This window comes from Canis lupus, chromosome X (assembly GCF_011100685.1).
Source record: "Canis lupus familiaris isolate Mischka breed German Shepherd chromosome X, alternate assembly UU_Cfam_GSD_1.0, whole genome shotgun sequence".
In the NCBI taxonomy this organism is placed as follows: Eukaryota; Metazoa; Chordata; class Mammalia; order Carnivora; family Canidae; genus Canis; species Canis lupus.
Window position 1 is genome coordinate 100,659,341 of NC_049260.1, and position 21,990 is coordinate 100,681,330.

General features: G+C 36.1%; 1 pseudogene; it reads left to right on the forward strand.

Annotated features, from left to right (window-relative positions):
* The first annotated feature begins 7,999 nt into the window (after window positions 1-7,999).
* LOC100684318 lies at window positions 8,000-14,060 on the forward strand (annotated as a pseudogene).
* The last annotated feature ends 7,930 nt before the right edge of the window (window positions 14,061-21,990 follow it).

The window sequence follows — 21,990 nt, forward strand, 5'->3', positions numbered from 1 at the left end:
GCTGAATGGATTAAAAAAAAAGAACTAACTCCATACTGCCTGTAGGACATAGCTTCAAGGACACACATAGGCTCAAAGTGAAGGGATAGAAAAAATACTCCACACAAATGGAAACCAAAGAGAGCAGGGGTAGCTATACATATATCAGACAAAATAGACTTTAAGTTAAAAACCTTAACATGAAACAAAGGAGCTTGTTATATTATGATAATTGGGCAATTCATTAAGAGAAAATGCAATTTTATTGTATGTACCCAACATCACAGCACATACATATATTAAGCAAATACTAACAGATATGAAGGGAAAAACAGTACAACAATAGTAGGGGATTTTACTACAACACTTTCAATGATGGATGATAGATCATCAAGAAAAAAATCAATAAAGAAACATTAGACTTAAACTATACTTTAGGCTAAATCAGCCTAACCGAGATGTATACACAACATTCTATCCAAGAGCAGAGGAATACACATTCATCTCAAGTACCTATGGAACATTCTCCAGGACTAATCAAATTTTAGGTCACAAAACAAGTGTCAGGAAATTTAAAAAGATTTAAATGATACCAAGTATCTTTTCCAACAACAATGGTATGAAACTAGAAATCAGTAACAGGAGGAATACTGGATCACACATATGTATAAATTAAACAACAAACTCCTAAAACCAATGAGTCAAAATGATGAAATAAAAAGGGAAAGTAAAAAAAGTATCTTGAAACAAACAACATGGAAATATAACCTACTAAAACTTATAGGATGCTGCAAAAGCAGTGCAAAGGGGCAATAAATGCCTGAATTAAGAAAAAAGGACATCAGATAAACTACCTTTCATATGATCCAGCTGCCATATGATCCAGCAATTGTACTTATGGGTATATATCCAAAGGAAATGAAATCAGAATCTCTAAGAGATATCTGCACTTCATGTTCATTGTGAAGTACATATCAGTTAACTAATGTATCTATCATGTCACATAGTTACCTTTTCCTTTCATTTTTGTTTTGCGTGTGTGTGTGTGTGTGTGTGTGTGTGTGTGTGTGATGACGGCAGTTAAGATTCACCCTTCTAGCAAATTTCAAATGTATAATACACTATTATTAATTAGAGTCACAGTGCTATATATTAGATCTCCAGAACTAATATTCACCCTATATACCTGAAACGTTGTACCCCGTCATCAACATCTTCACAATCCCCTCCTCCTTGTTCCCTAGAAACTACTATGCTACTCTCTGCTTCTATTAATTTGACTATTTTCAATTCTGCATATAAATGATATTATACAGTATTTGACTTTCTGTATTTGGTTCATTTCACTTATCATAATGTCTTCGAGGTCCATGCATGTTCTCTAAATGGCAGAATTTCCTTACATTTTTAAAGCTGAGCAATATTCCATTTTATATATACCTATAGATACATACAATCACATGTTCTTTATTCATCTGTAGATGAATGTTGGGTTTTTGGTTTTTTTCCAAATTTTTACTACTGTGAGTAGTGCTGCAATGAACATGTGGGTACAGGTATCTCTTGGAGTTCCTGATTTCATTCCCTTTGGGTATATACCCAGAAGTAGGATTGCTGGATCATATGGTAGCTCTATGTGCAAGTTTTTGAGGAAACTCCATACTATTTTCCATAATGCCTTTACAAATTTACATTCCCATCAGTAGTGTACAAGGGTTTTCCTTCTTTCCACACCCTTGTCAACACTTGCTATCTTTCACATTTTTGGCAATAGTAATTTTAACATGTGTTAGGTGCTATTTCATTGTGGTTTTGATTTGTTTTTCTCTGGTAATTATTGATGCTGAGCATCTTTTCATACCTGTTGGCCATTTTTATGTCTTCATTAGATAAATGTATAATCAGGTAATTGGCTCATTTAAAAAATAATTTATTTATTCATGAGAGACACACAGAGAGAGGCAGAGACATGGCAGATACTTTCACTTAGAATAACGTATCTGAGATTCAACCGTATTGGTTCATATGTCAGAAGTTTATTCTTTTTTGTTGGTGAGTAGTATTTCATTTTATGAATGAGCCACAGTTTGTCTTTTATTGTTTGATAGAGATTTGACTTGCTTCATAATTTTGCTTGCTTCATAATCATGTATAAAGGTTGGATAAAAAAATATGCTTATGTTTGTGAGAACTACCTTTTCCTCTCTCTTAAATACATACCTAAAAGTGGGATTGTTGCATTATAGGGTAAGTGTATATTTAAATGTATAATACAAATACCAGCTATTTTCCAGAGTGTACCATTTTACATTATCATAAGCAATGTATGAGAGTTGTAGTTGCTATGTACCGACCCAACAGTTGGAATGCTGGGTTACGTTTTTTTTTTTTTTTTTTTTTCTCATTTTGGTCACTCAAAATAGTTTGTCTCATTGTGATTTAATTTTTTTATTTCCCTAATGACTAATCTTGAGTGCCTGTTTCTGTGCCTACGGCCATCTCCATATGTTCATGTTTTCCCCCCAAATAAACTGCCTGCTGGCATTCCCTTGTCCAAGTTTCTGTTTCTCCAAATATCTTTCTATTTATTTCTATGTTAATTCCTTTTTTCTCAAATAACATACTTTATATGATTTCACTTATGTACATTTGTTTAAATCTGTTGTATAGGCGAGAATATGATCTATGTTTGTAAATGTTTTATATGTACTTGAAAAGAGCATGTATTCAACTGCTGCTTTGTCAACTTTTCTAGAAATGTCTACTAACCCAAGTTGGTTGATAGTTATCATTCCAGTCTTCTATATGTTTGCTGATTTTCTACCTAAAATTTCTATTGAATGTGAATTTATTTAAATGGAATATATTTTCAACCCTTTTACTTTATCTATGTCTTCATATTTAGGGTGGATTTCATATAAACAACATAATCTGACAATTTCTGCCATTAATGTGTTTAGATCATTTCCATTTATTATGATTACTTATATGGTTGGATTATGATGTACAATCTCTTCCTTTTATTATTTGCTTCTTTTTTCTTCTTCTGTCATCTTTTGGAATTATTGAGTATTTTCTTAGCTATATATTTTATCACTGCAACTTGGTTTCCTACTACCAACTCTATTTCTAATGAACACACATTGGAAACTCATAAAAAGAACTTACAAGTATATGCAAACTTTGATCCACTCTGGAATCTCCAGGATTCTATACTTTCACAGTAGTCCTTATTAGCCTTTCAAAACCCCTGAAACATTTTATCTGATTTTCTTTTTTTACTTATTTGTATAGAATCTGGCCTTTTTGGTCCAGTGCTTTGCCATAGGTTACCCAATACATGTATCTCATCTCTCTTGGAGAATCCTATACTTTCTTAGACTTCGGGCTCTTTGGTTGTTCTTCAACTCCACTTCTCTCATAGATCTAAGGAAATCTAAGATTTTTTAAAATTTATTTTTTTGGAAATTTATGATTTAGCAACACTTTAGCTTTGTGTTTAGATTGGGACCAAATCTCTTTTTAGTTTTCTACACCCTGAAAATAAGCTGTGTTATTCATTTCATACTTTGAGAAGTAAAGATCTATAGAAATTCACAAGACTTGAAGAGAAATCTTCCTAAAGAAGTCAAATATCATAATATTCCCATTGCTAGTAATAGCTCTTAACAACCCCTTTTTTAAAAAAGATTTTATTTATTCATTCATGAGAGACACAGAGAGAGAGGCAGAAGGAGAAGCAGGCTCCTCACAGGGAGCCTAATGCTGGACTCCATCCCCGGACCTCTCATCACACCCTGAGCTGAAGGCAGATGCTCAACTCAACTGCTGAGCCACCCAAGCATCCCAACAACTCCCTTTTTTTGAGTTCTGTATTCATTGAGCAATATGGTTTTTCCTAATAAAATTCAACACATACTTCTGATTTTTAGGCTATATAGATATCTGTAGTAGTTTTCTGCTACAAATTAATTTAAAATGAACTCTTAGGGCATGGTTATTCTTTGATAAGGTGATTATTCATAAAAAAATATGATAACTATGGGAGGTGGTAGGTGTATTAGTTTGTGGTAATCGTTTCACAATGTACACACATATCAAAACACCATGTTGCATACCTTAAATCTATACAACTTTTATTCATCAAAAATAAACATTTTTTTAATTTATTTTTTATTGGTGTTCAATTTACTAACATACAGAATAACCCCCAGTGCCCGTCACCCATTCACTCCCACCCCCCGCCCTCCTCCCCTTCTACCACCCCTAGTTCGTTTCCCAGAGTTAACAGTCTTTACTTTCTGTCTCCCTTTCTGATATTTACCACACATTTCTTCTCCCTTCCCTTATATTCCCTTTCACTATTATTTATATTCCCCAAATGAATGAGAACATATAATAAACATTTTTTTAAAAAGCATCCAGCATTTTGATGGAATCTTGTCTCACATTTAGATCTTTCATCCATTTTGAGTTTATCTTTGTGTATGGTGAAAGAGAGTGGTCGAGTTTCATTCTTCTGCATGTGGATGTCCAATTTTCCCAGCACCATTTATTGAAGAGACTGTCTTTCTTCCAATGGATAGTCTTTCCTCCTTTATCGAATATTAGTTGACCATAAAGTTCAGGGTCCACTTCTGGGTTCTCTATTCTGTTCCACTGATCTATGTGTCTGTTTTTGTGCCAGTACCACACTGTCTTGATTACCACAGCTTTGTAGTACAACCTGAAATCTGGCATTGTGATGCCCCCAGATATGGTTTTCTTTTTTAAAATTCCCCTGGCTATTCTGGGTCTTTTCTGATTCCACACAAATCTTAAAATAATTTGTTCTAACTCTCTGAAGAAAGTCCATGGTATTTTGATAGGGATTGCATTAAACGTGTAGATTGCCCTGGGTAACATTGACATTTTCACAATATTAATTCTGCCAATCCATGAGCATGGAATATTTTTCCATCTCTTTGTGTCTTCCTCAATTTCTTTCAGAAGTGTTCTATAGTTTTGAGGGTATAGATCCTTCACATCTTTGGTTAGGTTTATTCCTAGGTATCTTATGCTTTTGGGTGCAATTGTAAATGGGATTGACTCCTTAATTTCTCTTTCTTCAGTCTCATTGCTAGTGTATAGAAATGCCCTTTTTGAACTCGGCCACAGTAACTTCTTGCAAGATACATCCACGAAGGCAAAAGAAACAAAAGCAAAAATGAACTATTGGGACTTCATCAAGATAAGAAGCTTTTGCACAGCAAAGGACACAGTCAACAAAACTCAAAGACAACCTACAGAATGGGAGAAGATATTTGCAAATGACATATCAGATAAAGGGCTAGTTTCCAAGATCTATAAAGAACTTATTAAACTCAACACCAAAGAAACGAATAATCCAATCATGAAATGGGCAAAAGACATGAAGAGAAATCTCACAGAGGAAGACATAGACATGGCCAACATGCATATGAGAAAATGCTCTGCATCACTTGCCATCAGGGAAATACAAATCAAAACCACAATGAGATACCACCTCACACCGGTGAGAATGGGGAAAATTAACAAGGCAGGAAACAACAAATGTTGGAGGGGATGCGGAGAAAAGGGAACCCTCTTACACTGTTGGTGGGAATGTGAACTGGTGCAGCCACTCTGGAAAACTGTGTGGAGGTTCCTCAAAGAGTTAAAAATAGACCTGCCCTACGACCCAGCAATTGCACTATTGGGGATTTACCCCAAAGATACAGATGCAGTGAAACGCCGGGACACCTGCACCCCGATGTTTATAGCAGCAATGGCCACGATAGCCAAACTGTGGAAGGAGCCTCGGTGTCCAACGAAAGATGAATGGATAAAGAAGAGGTGGTTTATGTATACAATGGAATATTACTCAGCTATTAGAAATGACAAATACCCACCATTTGCTTCAACGTGGATGGAACTGGAGGGTATTATGCTGAGTGAAGTAAGTCAGTCGGAGAAGGACAAACATTATATGTTCTCATTCATTTGGGGAATATAAATAATAGTGAAAGGGAATATAAGGGAAGGGAGAAGAAATGTGTGGGAAATATCAGAAAGGGAGACAGAACGTAAAGACTGCTAACTCTGGGAAACGAACTAGGGGTGGTAGAAGGGGAGGAGGGCGGGGGGTGGGAGTGAATGGGTGACGGGCACTGGGGGTTATTCTGTATGTTAGTAAATTGAACACCAATAAATAATTTAAAAAAATAAAAATAAAATAAATAAAATAAAAGGCATCCAGCAGAGCTAGCTATTCACCATGGTGACTGTTGAATGAATGGATGTAAAACTTGGCCCTGAACCTATGGTGGCCTAATCAAAACAGAGTCACAAACTTAGTTCAGGTTAACTTTTCTCATTGCTACAGGATATTGTTAACACTACATTTGACTGATTTATCAGGACAGAGGCAATGTATATGGCTTTAAAGGTAAAATATATATATCCTACTGGTGAAGCATGAATGCAGCTCACACATGGCTACTCTTAATTGTTAAGATTCATTATAGCTTCTCAACTGGTACCATACAAGGAAATCCTAAATGCTTTTTAATGTAACATTCTGAGTAGACATTCCATAAAAACAAAACATTAAATATTATTCAGTTCTTTGAAGGTAAAGACAGCGGCTCTTCTACTGAAAATTTTTTGAGCTTCACTAACATGTCAGTGCTTTGTTCTAGCCTCTTCCAATTAGAGCACTATGTAAGGCTCCACTTTTGAATTTCTAACTGAGCCTGGGGATGAAAGTACAGAGAGAGTGACCTACATTGTATATCAAAAAAAGAACAGTGACCTGTTTGTGTGGTCTAGAATATATCCTCCTCTTAGCCTAACACTCATTGAGTTTCTCCAAATTTTAAAATCATTTTAAAAGGAAAAATATTAAATGACTGTCCTGATTGTTTAGGAAGTAAAAACTCCAGTAAAAATAATTATTATTCCTAGCCCATAATAGGGAAAGTTTTCACTTGATCAACTTACCAAATTCATGTAAATTTACCAAATTCAAGAATTATTCTCTGAACATTATGTTCAGACCTTTCTTAGTTGCTGGGCAATACAAAATTGAGGCTATAACCTTCCCTGAAGTAGCTTATCCAATTATGAAAAATTAAGACATACACACATGAAAACAAGAAGTGGAATGTAATCAAGCATGTGTTATAGAGACAAATGCCATAAGGATCCAAAAATATAAAATATCCTCTAAAAAAATGATAATCTAAGGACTAATCAGATGTCACAGTAATTTGTCAGCAAATCTAACTTATAGGTCTATTTCGTTTAGAAATAAGTGTGTTATTTTTGTTTGTTTAGTTCTGTTTTGTTTGGTTACTTTCAACCTGTTTTATTTTTAAAATATGTTCCAAGCTATATGTTATAATGATAATAAAATTAATTCCCACAAACTTTCACCTAGATTCACCAAATATTAACATTTCCTCTCACTGGAATACACATGATCGTATGTATTTTCTCATTCTCTCTTTCTCTCTCTCTCTCACTCTTTCTTTCTCCCGCCCAAATTATTTATGAGCAGGTTGAGATATAATAAATATTTAACTCCAAGCACCACAGCATACATCTCCGAAGAACAAGAACATTCTTTTATTCAGTAATGTAAAATCATCAAATTTAGACAATTTAACTTAATCAACTATTATTTAATATAAGCTCTATGTTCAAATATTGCTAGCATTTTCCTTTATGTCAATTTTTCCCCATTGAGTATCTAGTCTAAAATCACTGCACTGTTCATGCCTCTTTAGTCTAGTTTGAAGTGGATATATGATTATCTTTAAAGACACATATTTAAAGTGTCCATGCCAGTTTGTTTTTAATAAAGTTGAATTGTCTTTAGTTTCTGTTTGTCAAAATTCTCTATAATGATAGAGTGATCTTCATAGTCTATATCAATGATAACTCATAAATTAAGTTTGGATAGCTCCACTTATGAATTACCTTTCTGGCCAGTAAAAGTACTCCAGTTTGACACCTAGTTATGGAAGGCTTCTTGGTGGAGTGGGAGAATTTAGAGAAAAGGATGAAGATCTTCAAGTTTTGGGAAGACTTGTCACTGTACATAAACACAGCTACATATAAGGTAGAAGAATGGACAAGTGTGCTAGATTAGTCCAAAGGACTGAGTGGCCTGTAGTTATAATTTAGAAATTGTATCTTCATTGTTTAAATCAATACTGTAATAATAGTATCTCTGCAGTTAATTGTAAAGAAGCCTCAGAAAGAGTACTTTTGATAATGGTACCAATCAATTCAGATACAAAGACAATAATAAACAGCAAACTAACTGACTTATACTCCGGCTACACTGTAGCAACAAGGATCACAGTTAAATAACCTTCTTCTCAACACCACACTTCTCAACATAAGCAACCAGAAAGCTGAACAAAGTATATGAAACAGCTGTTTTCACACATTGGATAATGGACAGAATAGCCCTCGGATCCCTGAGAGAAGGGAAGCAAAGAAAGTGAAGCCTACAATAGGTCTAGCTTTCAATTTGGGGGCAATTTCTACAGTCAGGGTATAGAAATCAGGAATCTAAACAAAGCTCGGTGGCTTTGCTGAGTTTAAGAGATGGAGATAAGAATACAGGGATACTGAGAAGGCTAGAATCTATAGGGCAGAATTCTGGATAAACAAGAGCTATGCAAGAAGAAAAGCTCCAGATATTTATATAGCCATCCCTTGTGAATGCATAATGCAAAATCCTATAAAACTGAGCAAAGAGAGACCAGATAGTCACAAGCTAACTAATTCCCATAAGTTGTAATGGGAAGTTGTAAAGTTCACAAAGTAAGGAAAATTGCTCTCTGGCCAGAGCAGAGTATTTGGTGATCTCAGGGATATGTAATGGAGACCCCAAAAGAATCACTTCTTAGCGCAGATGAACTATCTCTGGGAGGAAAGACTAACCCAGAACTCCCTTAGAAAATATTAAAAACAGGCCTTGAGGGGATCAAATTGATCTGCAAGTTACTTATTTTTGCCAAAACAAAATTCAACACCTTTCACACAAGATGACTACATTCAGACAAACAACAACATTCACAATGTCCAGTATACCAATAAAAAAATACATAATAAAGATAAAAGAAAATATGTTCTATGTAGTCAAGATGCCAAATTTTTACAAATTGATCTAAATATTTGGTGCAATTTTAATAAAAACCCAAGCAAGATTTTTGGATATATATATTTGATGACTCTAAAATTTATTTGGGAAGACAAAGGAACAGGAATAGCAAAAAATAATTATAATAAATTTAAAACGAAGTATAAATTTGGAGGAATCCATCTGATTTTAAGATAAAAAAATACACTATAATAATCAAGGCAGTATGGTAATGGCAAGGAATAATATATTGATCAAAGGAGTAGAACAGAATCCAGAAATAGTACCACACAAATACAGTAAATTGTTTTTGGACAAATGTGCAAAAGCGATTAAATGAAGAAGTGATAATCTTAACAAATGGTGTTGGAACAATATGACATTCATGTGCAGAAAATAACAAACCTCAACCAGGACACCTACATATATTTCAAAAATAATTGCATGTTAGTATTTGAGTTATGTTCTTCCTTTAATATATAACATGATCTGGGCATATATGCATTCATGTACACTTTGCAGTCATTCTGAATCCTCTATGATTCAGAATCATTGAATTTAAGCACATCAAATCCAGTAGTAGCAAGTGATGTCTGAGACATGCTATTTCTTCAGTCTATAGGCAACTTCTGATGATACATATATTTCTTTCTGGAAAATTCATGCTATTGGTATATATTAGGTGGCTGGCTCAAAGAAGACACATTCTCATTTCTAAACAAACAAAGAACAAAAACTTACTGAATTATTTTAACTTTTAATACAAATGGCCACAAATTTTTTTTGAAGTCAAACACTGTCTAATATGTGCCAGTGTTTTATAATATTATTATTAGAAACAAGGCACAGATAACTGGCAAGTCTTGCAGGTCTCTCACATCAAAATTGAAAACCTTTTTTATATTTTTACCTCTACTGTTGTTCCGCATCATTATTCCCAGAATTTTTTTCTTTACTCAAGTGTAATTAACATACAGTGTTTTTTTTTAACATACAGTGTTATAGTAGTTTCAGGTATACAATATAATGATTAAACAATTCTACATATTTCTCAATGGTCATCAAAATAACTGTATTCTTAATACCCTTTACCTATTTCACTCATCCCCCACTGATCTCCATTCTGGAGCACCAGTTTGTTCTCCACATTTAACAGTAGGGTTTTTTGGTTTGTCTTTTTTTTCTCTTGGTTTCTTTGTTTGTATTGTTCTTAAATTCCAAATATGAGTGAAATCATGTTATTTCTCTTTGAGTGACTTTTTCACTTAGCATTATATCCTCTAGCTCCAACCACATTGCTGCAAATGGCAAGATTTCATTCTTTAAGTCTAAGCAATATCGCACTACACATATACATACACATGCACATACACACACACACACACACACACACACACACACACACACCACATCTTCTTTATCCATTCATCTATCAATGGACACTTTGGTTACTTCCATATCTTGGCTTTTACAAATAGTGCTACAACAAACATAGGGGTGCATATATTCTTTCAAATTGGAGTTTTCATTTTCTTTAGGTAGATACCCAGTACTGGAATTATTAGATCATATGGTCATTCTATTTTTAATTTTTGGAGGAAACTCCATTCTGTTTTCTTTAGTACTTGCAACAATCCACATTGCACCAAGAGCGCATGAGTGTTCCTTTTTCTCCACATCCTTCCCAACACTTAGTATTTCTTGTCTTTTTTGATACTAGCCATTCTGACAGGAGTAAAGTGATATCACAGTGTGGTTTTAGTTTGTATTTTCATGATGATTAGTGATGTTGCGCATCTTTTCAGGTGTCTCTTGGCCAACTGGATGTCTTCTTTGAGAAAACCTCTGTTGCCATTCTATGCCCATTTTTAACAAGATTGTATACATTTTTTTGTGCTCTGTTGTAAAAGTTCTTGATATATTCTAGATTTTAACCCCCAATTGAATATCTCATTTGCAAATATCTTCTCCCATTCAGTAGATTGCCATTTTTTTGTTGATGTTTTCTTTTTCTGCTCAAAAAGTTTTATTTTGTTATAGTCCCAATAGTTTTTCTTTTGTTTCCCTTTCCAGATAAAATATATTTAGAAAAATGTTTCTATAGCTGATATAAAAGAAATTACAGCCTATGTTTTCTTTTAGGAATTTTATAGTTTCAGATCTCACATTTAGGCCTTTAATCCATTTTGAGTTTATTTTTATGTATGCTGTAAAAAAGTGGTCCACTTTTATTCTTCTGCATGTAGCTATCCAGTTTCCCCAGCACCATTTACTGGAGAGTTTTTTCCATTGTATATTCTTGCCTCCTTTGTTGTAGATTATTTAAAATATAAATGTGGGTTTATTTCTAGATTCTATTCTTTTCCATTGATCTACATGTATATTTTTGTGCCAGTGTCATACTCTTTTGATTAAAACAGCTTTGTAGTACATCTTGAAATCTAGGATTGTGATACCTATAGCTTTGTTCTTTTTTCTCAAGACTGCTTTGAGTATTTGGGGTCTTTTGTGGTTCTATACAAATTTAAGTATTATTTGTTCTAATTCTATGAAAAACACTGTTAATTACAATCTCTCATGATAGAGATTGTATTCAATTTGTAGATTGCTTTGGGTAGTATGGACATTTTAACAATATTAGTTCTTTGAATTCATTAGCATGCAATATCTTTCCATTTATTTGTGTCATCTTCAATTTATTTCATCAATGTTTTATAGTTCTCTGAGTATGGGTCTTACACTGCCTCGGTTAAGTTTATTCCTAGGTATTTTTTTTTGTTACAATTATAAATGACACTATTTTCTTAAATTCTCTGCTACTTTATTAGTGTATAGAAATTCAACAGATTTCTGTATATTAATTTGGTGGTCTTTAGGGTTTTCCATATATAATATCAAATCATCTGCAAATAGTGAAAGTTTTACTTCTTCCTTACCAACTTAGGTGCTTTTTATTTCTCTCTCTTATCTGATTGCTGTGGCTAGGAGTTCCACTATTATATCTATAAAAAATGGTAAGAGTGGGCATCCTTGCTTTCTTCTTGATCTCAGAGGGAAAGCTCTCAGTTTTTCATCATTGAGTATGACATTAGCTGTGGGTTTTTCATTTAAGGTATTGAGCTATGTTCCCCTAAACCTACTTTGTTGAGAGTTTTTTTTTTTATCATGGATGAGTATTGTGCTCTGTGAAATCCTTTTTATGCATCTATTAAGATGATCATATATGGTTTTTGTACTTTCTCTTGTTAATGTGATGTATTGTTGATTGCTTTGCAAATATTGAACGACTCTTAAAAGTCGGCAATAAATCTTGCTTCATAGTAGTGAATGATTTTTTAAAATGTATTGCTGGATTTGATATGCCAATATTTTCTTAAGGATTTTTGCATCTATGTTCATCAGAGACATTGGCTTAGTTTTCTCTTTTGGAGTGTCTTCATATGATTTTGGTATCACGGTAATGTTGGTCTCCTAGAGTGAATTTGGAAGCTTTCCTTCCTCTTTTGTGTTTTAGAATAGCTTAAGAAGAATAGATATTAACTGTCCTTTAAATGTTTGGGAGGATTCATCTGTGAAGCCATTTGGTCCTGGAAAATGTTTGTTGGAAGTTTTATTATTATTATTATTATTATTATTATTACTGATTTAAATTCATTGCTAGTAATTGGCTCTGGTCGAATTTTCTATTTCTTTGCAATTCAATATTAAAAGTTTAAAAAAATATTAAAAGTTTATGGTTCTAGGAATTTATCCATTTCTTCTAGGTTGTGTAATTTGTTGTCATATAGTTTTTCATAATATTCTCTTATAATTCTTTTTATTTCTGTGGTTTATGTTATTTTGTCCCTTTCATTTCTGATTTTATGAGTTTTTTTCTCTCTCCCCCCCCCTCCAATAACTTGAATTAAAAGTTTATCAATTCTGTTGATCATTTCAAAGAACCAGCACTTGGTTTCATTGATCGGCACTGAGAATACGGAGGAGAACCTGCGCTTCTACAGTCAGCTGCTGCTGACTGCCTACGACCACATGAACCTCTGCATTGGGGTGTCATCCTATTCCACAAGATATTGTACCAGAAGACTGACAACAGGCATCCCTTCCCCCGAATTATCAAAACCAAGGGCGGTGTTGCAGGCATCAAGGTGGACAAAGATGTGATACACCTGGCAGGAATAAATGGCGAGACTACCACCCAAGGACTGGATGGGCTGTCTGAACGCTGCGCCCAGTACAAGAAGGATGGGGCTGACTTTGCCAAATGGCACTGTGTGGTGAAGATTGGGGAACATACACCTCAGCCCTTGCCATCATGGAAAATGCCAACGTTCTGGCCCATTATGCTAGCACCTGCCAGCAGAATGGCCTCATGCCCATTGTGGAGCCTGAGCTCCTCCCTGATGGGGGACCATGACTTGAAGTGCTGTCAGTATGTAACTGAAAAGGCGCTGTCTGCTGTCTACATGGTTCTGAGTGACCACCACATCTAACCTGGAAGGCACTTTGCTGAAGCCCAATATGGAAACCCCAGGCCACGCCTGCATCCATAAATATTCTCATGAGGAGATTGCCATGGCAACTGTCACAGCACTGCGCCACACAGTGCCCCCCACTGTTACTGGGATCACCTTCCTATCGGGAGGCCAGAGTGAGGAGGAGGCATCCACCAATCTCAGTGCCATCAACAAGAGCCCCCTGCTGAAGCCATGGGCCCTGACTTTCTATAACCGAACCCTGCAGGCTTCTTCTCTGAAGGCCTGGGGTGGAGAGAAGGAGAACCTGAAGGCTGTGGAGGAGGAGTATATCAAGCGAGCTCTGGCCAACAATCTCACCTGTCAAGGAAGGTATACCCCAAGTGGTCAGGCCGGGGCTGCAGCCAGAGTCCCTCTTCATCTCTAACCATGCCTACTACGTGGAGGTATTCTAAGGCTGCCCCCTCAACATTCCATCCCTCACCCCCTCCAATACTCACTCTTGAAGAGTGGGCCTCACCTGGGGCTCCAGGTTGCTGTTTCCCATCACTTTTGCCTCCTATGTGACATTGGTGTGTGGTGTTGTCTGTATATGCTAACTCTGTTGCTCTTTCCAGCCCACTGCCAATAAACAACTATTTAAGGAGGAAAATTGTTTTTTAGTATATATTTCCTTTATTTCTGCTATAATATTTCTTTCCTTCTACTGGCTTTGGGCTTTATTTATTCTTCATTTTCCAGTTCCTTTAGGTGGAAGGTTAGGTTAGTTTATGTGAGATTTTTCCTTCTTCTTGAGGTAGGACTGTATTACTATAATCTTTCTTAGAACAGCTTTTGTTACATTCCAAAGATTTTGGACCATTATGTTTTCATTTTTACTTATCTCCATATATTTTTGTAATTTCTTATTTGATTTCTTAGTTGACCCATTCATCATTTAGTAACATGTTATTTAGACTGCATGTATTTGTGTTCTTTTCAGATTTTTTCCTATGATCGATTTCTAGTTTTGTACCATTGTAGTCAGAAAATATGCATGATATGATTTCAATCTTTTTGAATTGAAACTTATTTTATGGCCTAATATATAATCTATTTTTGGTAATGTTCCATATGTACTTGAAAATAATGTTATTCCAGTTTTGTGATGAAGTGCTCTGAATATATATGTTAGGTCCTTCTGGACCAGTGTGTCATTCAAAGCCACTGTTTACTTATTGATTTTCTGTCTGGATGATATGTTCATTGATGCAAATGAAGTGTTAAAGTCCTCTAGTATTATTGTACTACTATCAATTTCTTTTTTCATGTTTGGTAATAGTTGCATTATATATTTAGGTGCTCCCATGTTGGGTGCATAAATAGTTACAATTGTTATACCCTCTTGATGGATATAGTGTCCTTCTTTGTATTGTTTCATACTCTTTGTTTTAAAGTCGTTTGTCCAATATAAGTATTGGTACTTCAGTTCTCTTTTTGATTCCATTTGCATGATAAATATTTTTCCATCCTTTCACTTTCAATGTGCATGTGTCTTTAGGTCTGAAGTAAGTCTCTTGTAGGCAGCATACTGATGAATCTTGCTTTATTATGCATTTAATCACCCTATATCTTTTGACAAATGGCATTTAAACCATTTCAATGTGATATATATATATATACATATATATATATAATGAAATATGATTCAGCTATCAAGAAGAATGAAATCTTGCCATTTGCAACAATGTGGATGGAACTAGAGTATAGTCTATTGGCAAAATATGTCAGTCAGAGAAAGACAAATATCATGATTTTACTCATAGTGGAATTTAAGAAACAAAACAGATGAACATAGGGGAAAGGAAAAATAAAATAAGATAAAACAAAGAAGGAGGCAAACCACAAGAGACTCTATAGTTAAGAGAACAAACTGAGGGTTTCTGGAGGGGATAAGGGTGGGGGAATGGGCTAAATGGGTGATGGGTATTAAATAGGACACTTGTTGGGATAGATAAGTGGTATATTTGGCTATCTTTCTCCTTATATTTTATGTATTTATTTCAGATTTTATATTTGTCCATTAGGTTCATATATACTGCCTTATGCATATAGCCACCTATATTAAATTGATTAAATTGATGGTCATTTATGTTTGAATCTATTCTGAAAACACTAAATATTTACTCCTTTCCCATATGCTTTATGCATATAATGTCATATTTTATATCCTTTTATTTTCTGAATCCCTTGACTGATTTTTATAAACATAATTGATTTTATAACTTTTGTGCTTTAACCTCTGCACTGGTTTTATAAGTGATTAATCTACTGCTTTATTGTTTGAATTTACCTGTGGAATATTTTCCCTTAATTTTCTTACTCCTGATTATGGCCTTTTTCTTTCCACTCAAAGAATTCCTTTTAACATTTTTTTTGTCAGGCTGCTTTAGTGATGATGAACTCCTTTAACTTTTGCTTGTTGGTGAAAATCTTCATCTCCCCTAGTATTATGAATGATAGCCTTGCTGAGAGAGGAATCTTGGTTATAGGTTTTTTTCTTTCTGCACTTTGAATATATTATCCCACTTTCTTCTGACCTGCAAAGTTTCTGCTGAAAAATCAGCTGATAGCTTTACAGGGTTTCCTTTGTATGTAACTGTTTTCTCTTGTTGCTTTTAAAATTCTCTCTTTATCACTAATTTTTGCTATTTTAATTATTATGTAAGTGTGGACCTCCTTGGTTTGATTTTGCTGAGGGCTCTCTGTATCTCATGGATCTGGATGTCTGTTTCCTTCTTCTAATTAAAAAAGTTTTCAGCTATTATTTCTTCAATAAAATTTCTGCTCCCTTTTCACTTTCCTCTACTTCTGGGATCCCCATAATGTGAATGTTATTATGCTCAATGTCACTGAATTCCCTTAACCTATTTTCATATTTTATTTTATTTTATTTTGCTAGTCAACTCGGTTGCTTTCTATTACTCTGTCTTCTAGATTGCTGAACCATTCTTCCGCCACCTCTGATCTGCTACTGATTCCATCTGGTGTATTTTTATTTCAGCTATTGAGTTCTTCATCTCTGACTGGTTCTTATATTTTCTATCTCTTTGTTAAAAAGGTATCACTGAGATCCTCCATTCTTAAGTCCAGTGAGTATCGTTATGAACATTAAATTGAATTCTTTATCAGGCATTTTGCTTATATTTCCTTTAGCTCTTTTGCTCTGGTTTTGTCTTGTTCTTTAATTTGGGACATATTTCTCTTTCTTCTCATTTTGTGTAATTCTATATTTGTTTCTATGTATTAGGAAAGTTAACTACGTCCCTGATCTTGAAAGTGGTAGCCTTATGAAGAGGTCCTGTCATGCCTGTAGTGCAATGTCTCCTGTTTACCAGAACCAGGTGCTTCTGGGCAGGTTTGGTTCATAGGCTGTTAAGAAGTCAGTCTGGGAATGCTGTGGGCTTATAGTTGGGTAGAATGATCAGTCAGACCAGATTCCTGGTCTCAGCCTGTTTCGGGGTTGTGGTCACACATAACTAACTATGGGGAGCTCTCTGTGCACTGTCCTGAGAGGCTTTCATTGGTTGGCAGAGCCAGCAGTGAAACCAAATGCCTGTCCCCTGTCCATCTGCCAGGGTTTCAGTGACACTGAACTGCAGAGTTTTCCTCCTGTGCTGCCCCCAAGAGGTTTTTATTAGTGTGTAGGGCTAGCAACATATCAGATGTCTAACCCCAGATTGGTAAATAAATCTCCTAAATGTACTTTTCAAATTGCTGCTTCTACAGTTGTATCTTGTAGCATTTGTTTGTTTTGCTGCCTCTTTAAGGGCAGGGTCTCAGTTTCCTAATGCCCTCTAGTTCTCCTTGAGCTAAGCCTGCTAATTTTTAAAATGCACTGACTTAATCCTTGCTGATTGTAAAAACTCATGACGTTAAGCCACCCTTGTTTATAAAGCCAAATGTTATGGGGACTTGTCTTCCTAGTTCAGTGTCTGGAGTGTCGTGGAAGGATCTGGTCCTCTCCCTTCTCTGTGCTTATGGTATCCCTCTCGTTTGTGGTTAGTCTTCTTAGTAGTATGTTTCCCAACCATGTTTCTGCTCCTCCTACCCTTTTTGATGCAACATCCTTTCTATGATTAACTATGAAATGTTTGTCCTTCCAGCCTTTCAGTCATTTTCTGGGTTAGTTGCCCTTATGTGGCTATTATCTATGTGTATCCATGAAACAAGGCAACCTTAGCATCCCCCTACTCCACCACCTTCCCAGAAGTCTCCCCATTATTCACAGTTTAAGCTATTAATGATCATTCCATTGTTAAACAACTCAGATAGTTATCAAGCCCTTACCTGTTTGACATTTTTCCTCTACTATTTGGAACAAAATTATGATCAACAGCTACCTATGAATTCTTTGCTTTTTCCATATTGTCAGGGCCTAGGTGAAAAGAAAGTGGTCAGAAAATACAGTGGAAAAGAAGGAAACAAAATAAACAGGAGGGAATGATGATCAAAATATTTAGTCAAGTGAATATTTGACATAATGAAAACTAAATTCCTAAGAATAGAATTCAGGACACTCTATGATCCATCTCATTCCCTTTCAGACCCATGTCTCATCATTCTCCCCTATGCAGTCTATATTATACTCAAACTAGTCTACAGTTCATCCACAGAACTTATTTCAAATCTTTCTACCCATGTGCATGTGATTTTGCTAATATAATTTCCTCTGCCTGGTATTTCTTTCTCTCACTTCTACCTAGCCAAATTCAACTTAATCTACGAGGTCTAGTTGAAATACTTCCTGCTATATGAAATCTTCTACATTATCCATCTAGACATATTCTCATATCTTTCTGAATTTTTTCCTCATACTCCTTTATGTGTATCTCCTCCATGGTACATAGAACATTTTATATTCTATCAGAGATGTATATACATATGTTTTGTCTTAGGAAGGATATGTTTTTCTCTCCTTTGAATCACAAGTACAAGGAAATAAAATAAATAATCATACTTCTCATATGAAGACAAGCTACTATCATCTGTACAAGATTCCAATCAAATTTACTTATGCATAACCCACAATGCCTTATCTCTCTGGTGTAGCCTAGACTATACATTCAAATTTTTTTCCTGAATGAATGAATAAAATGAATTAGAAAGCAACTATGTAACACTATGTGACTTGACTTCCCCAACTATATAACTTTTGTGATTTCTCACTCATTTTCATAACTTTTTTTAAGACTTTTTTCTTCCAGAAGGAGCAGACTACATTGTGATAGATACCTTCCTGCCAGTGGCAACTACGAAAGAAAGATTTTTAAATTAACCTATTTGAATGGATTGGGTGAGGAATTACTATGACGAAAAATATTTGAGGGTCTAACATTCTGGGGGCGGCAGTAAAGAACAAAGAACTGAGGACAAAGTTCTACTTTTCCCAGAGAGATACCTGCAAATTTTTAAGTAGGAACAGAGAAGCTACTAAATCAAACATAAATGAGTGGTTGGAAAGCTACAGAAATAAACCAAGCTTTCATAAATCTCAGGGATTAGGAGAACTCAAAAATAATATTCGTATCCTGATAGTCAAAGAAGAACAGCCCTGAAAACATGCCAGTCTATAGTTGGGATTCCTGAAAAACAAGTCTCTAGTAATAGTAATAAGAAGTCAGAACTAATCTAGTTCCCACCAGGAAATAAACATATTTTTAAAATAAACTCAATTCAAGACTTGATTAAGGTGATCTTGCCCTCCTCTAAATGTTTCTTACAAGTAAATAAAATCCTCTCTGAGGGAAGAAAATATTTGCAATAATCTTAAATTATAGCAATAATTTTTAATATAAAAATCATTACATTAAATACAAAATATTAGCCATACCAGGAAAAGGATAAAATGTGTAAAAACAAGGCAGAAAGAAGACAGTATAAAATAATGTAAAGAATATCAAATTATTAGACTTATCAATGCATACGTTAAGATACGTATGTTAGATATGTCCTAAAAAATGCAAGAAATGATGAAGTCCAACAGAGAATTAGTCAATAAAGAATTAAATATAAAACATAAGACTGAGAAAATAAAAACAGAAATTAAGAATTAAATAATGAGACTGCCACAGAAAAGATTAGAAACAATTAAAAGGATGATTAGTGAACTGGAAAATAACTCAGTACATATGATCCTGCATATTAGAACTACAGAGAGAGGGAAATATAAAAAAATACAGGGGATCCCTGGGTGGCACAGCGGTTTGGCGCCTGCCTTTGGCCCAGGGCGCGATCCTGGAGACCCGGGATCGAATCCCACGTCGGGCTCCCGGTGCATGGAGCCTGCTTCTCCCTCTGCCTATGTCTCTGCCTCTCTCTCTCTCTCTCTCTCTCTGTGTGACTATCATAAATAAAAAAAAATACAGAAGAGAACATAATGGATGTAAAGGACACAATGAAAAGAGCCAACAATTATAGTCAGAGTCTAGAAGAGAGAAAGAATGGAGCAGAATAAATATTTCAAGATAAACCAATGAAGAATGTTGCCAGTTTTTCTATAAATCAAAAGGAAAAATATATTAGAAAAACAGTACCTAGGCACCTCATAGACCAAAGACAATGAAAAAAAAACTTAAAAGAGATAAAAAACATACAGCTTTCAAAGGACCAACAATAAGATTTGTAACTGCCTTCTCATAAACAAAACAAGGTAAAGCAGAAGATAATAGAATAAAACTGCTAGCCTAGGGGTCTATTCCTAGTGAAAATGTCTTAAAAATGAAAGTGAAGGAGGTGGGGCAAGATGATGGAAGAGTAGGGTGCCCAAGTCACCTGTCCCCACCAAATTGCATAGATAACCTTGAACTCATCCTGAAAATCTACGAATTCGGCCTGAGATTTAAACAGAGAATAGCTGGAATGCTACAGTGACAAGAATTCACTCTTCTATCAAGGTAGGAAGATGGGGCGGCGGGGGGGAGGGGAGAAATAAAGAAACAAAAGGCTTCCAAGGGGGAGGGGCCCCGCTAGGAGCTGGGCTAAGGCCAAGGCAAGTGACTCCAGGACAGGAAAGCACCCTCCCGGAGAAGCAGGAGCTTCAACAAACTTCCCAGAGGAAAAGGAGGGAAAGGCACTTGCAGGGAGTTGGAGCAGCATCCCAGGAGGGGCGGGGATGCCCTCAGGCTTCCTGGGACACTAAAAGACACCTGCGCCCCGGGGAGAGTGCACCAAGCTCCCTAAAGGGCTGCAGTGCGCAGGCTGGACCCAGGAGCAGCTCGGAGGGGCTCGGGCGGAGGCTCCGCGGAGGGGGCTGCACGGCCGGGAGCGCGAATCCAACAGCGCAGGCCCTGGAGCATAGGGCGCCGGGGACACAGCTCAGGATCCGGCCTCCCCCGGGACAGGCAGAAGCCAGGAGGGCCCAGGACAGCAAGGACACTCCCGACCCGAGCTGAGCAGATCAGCGGCCCGCCCCCGGAGCCTCCAGGCCCTGCAGGCTGAGAGCTCTGTAGTTACTGCGGGGGCTGAATCCAGGGCTCAGAGCTGGTCCCGCCACTGTGGTTGTTCCTCCTGGGGCCTCATGGGGTAAACAACCCCCACTGAGCCCTGCACCAGGCAGGGGGCAGAGCAGCTCCCCCAGGTGCTAACCTCTGAAAATCAGCACAACAGGCCCCTCCCCCAGAAGACCAACTAGACAGACAAGTTCCAGGGGAAGTCAAGGGACTTAAAGTATACAGAATCAGAAGATACTCCCCCGTGTGTTTTGTTTTTTTTTTTTTGATTTCTGTTCGTTTCCCCCACCCTTTTTTTCCCTATCTTTTTCTTTCTCTTTTTCTTCTCTTTTTTTCTTTTTTTCTACCTTTTATCTTTTTCTCTTTTCTTTTCTTCTTTCTCTTCTCTCTTTTTCTCCTTTTCCCAATACAACTTGTTTTTGGCCACTCTGCACTGAGCAAAATGACTAGAAGGAAAACCTCACCTCAAAAGAAAGAATCAGAGACAGTCCTCTCTCCCACAGAGTTACAAAATTTGGATTACACTTTAATGTCAGAAAGCCAATTCAGAAGCACTATTATAAAGCTACTGGCTCTAGAAAAAAGCATAAAGGACTGAAGAGACTTCATGACTGCAGAATTTAGATCTAATCAGGCAGAAATTAAAAATCAATTAAATGAGATGCAATCCAAACTAGAGGTCCTAACAACGAGGGTTAAAGAGGTGGAAGAACGAGTGAGTGACATAGAAGACAAGTTGATGGCAAAGACGGAAACTGAGGAAAAAAGAGACAAACAATAAAAAGATCATGAGGATAGATTCAGGGAAATAAGTGACAGCCTGAGGAAGAAACACCTACGTTTAATTGGGGTTCCCGAGGGCACGGAAAGGGAGAGAGGTCCAGAATATGTATTT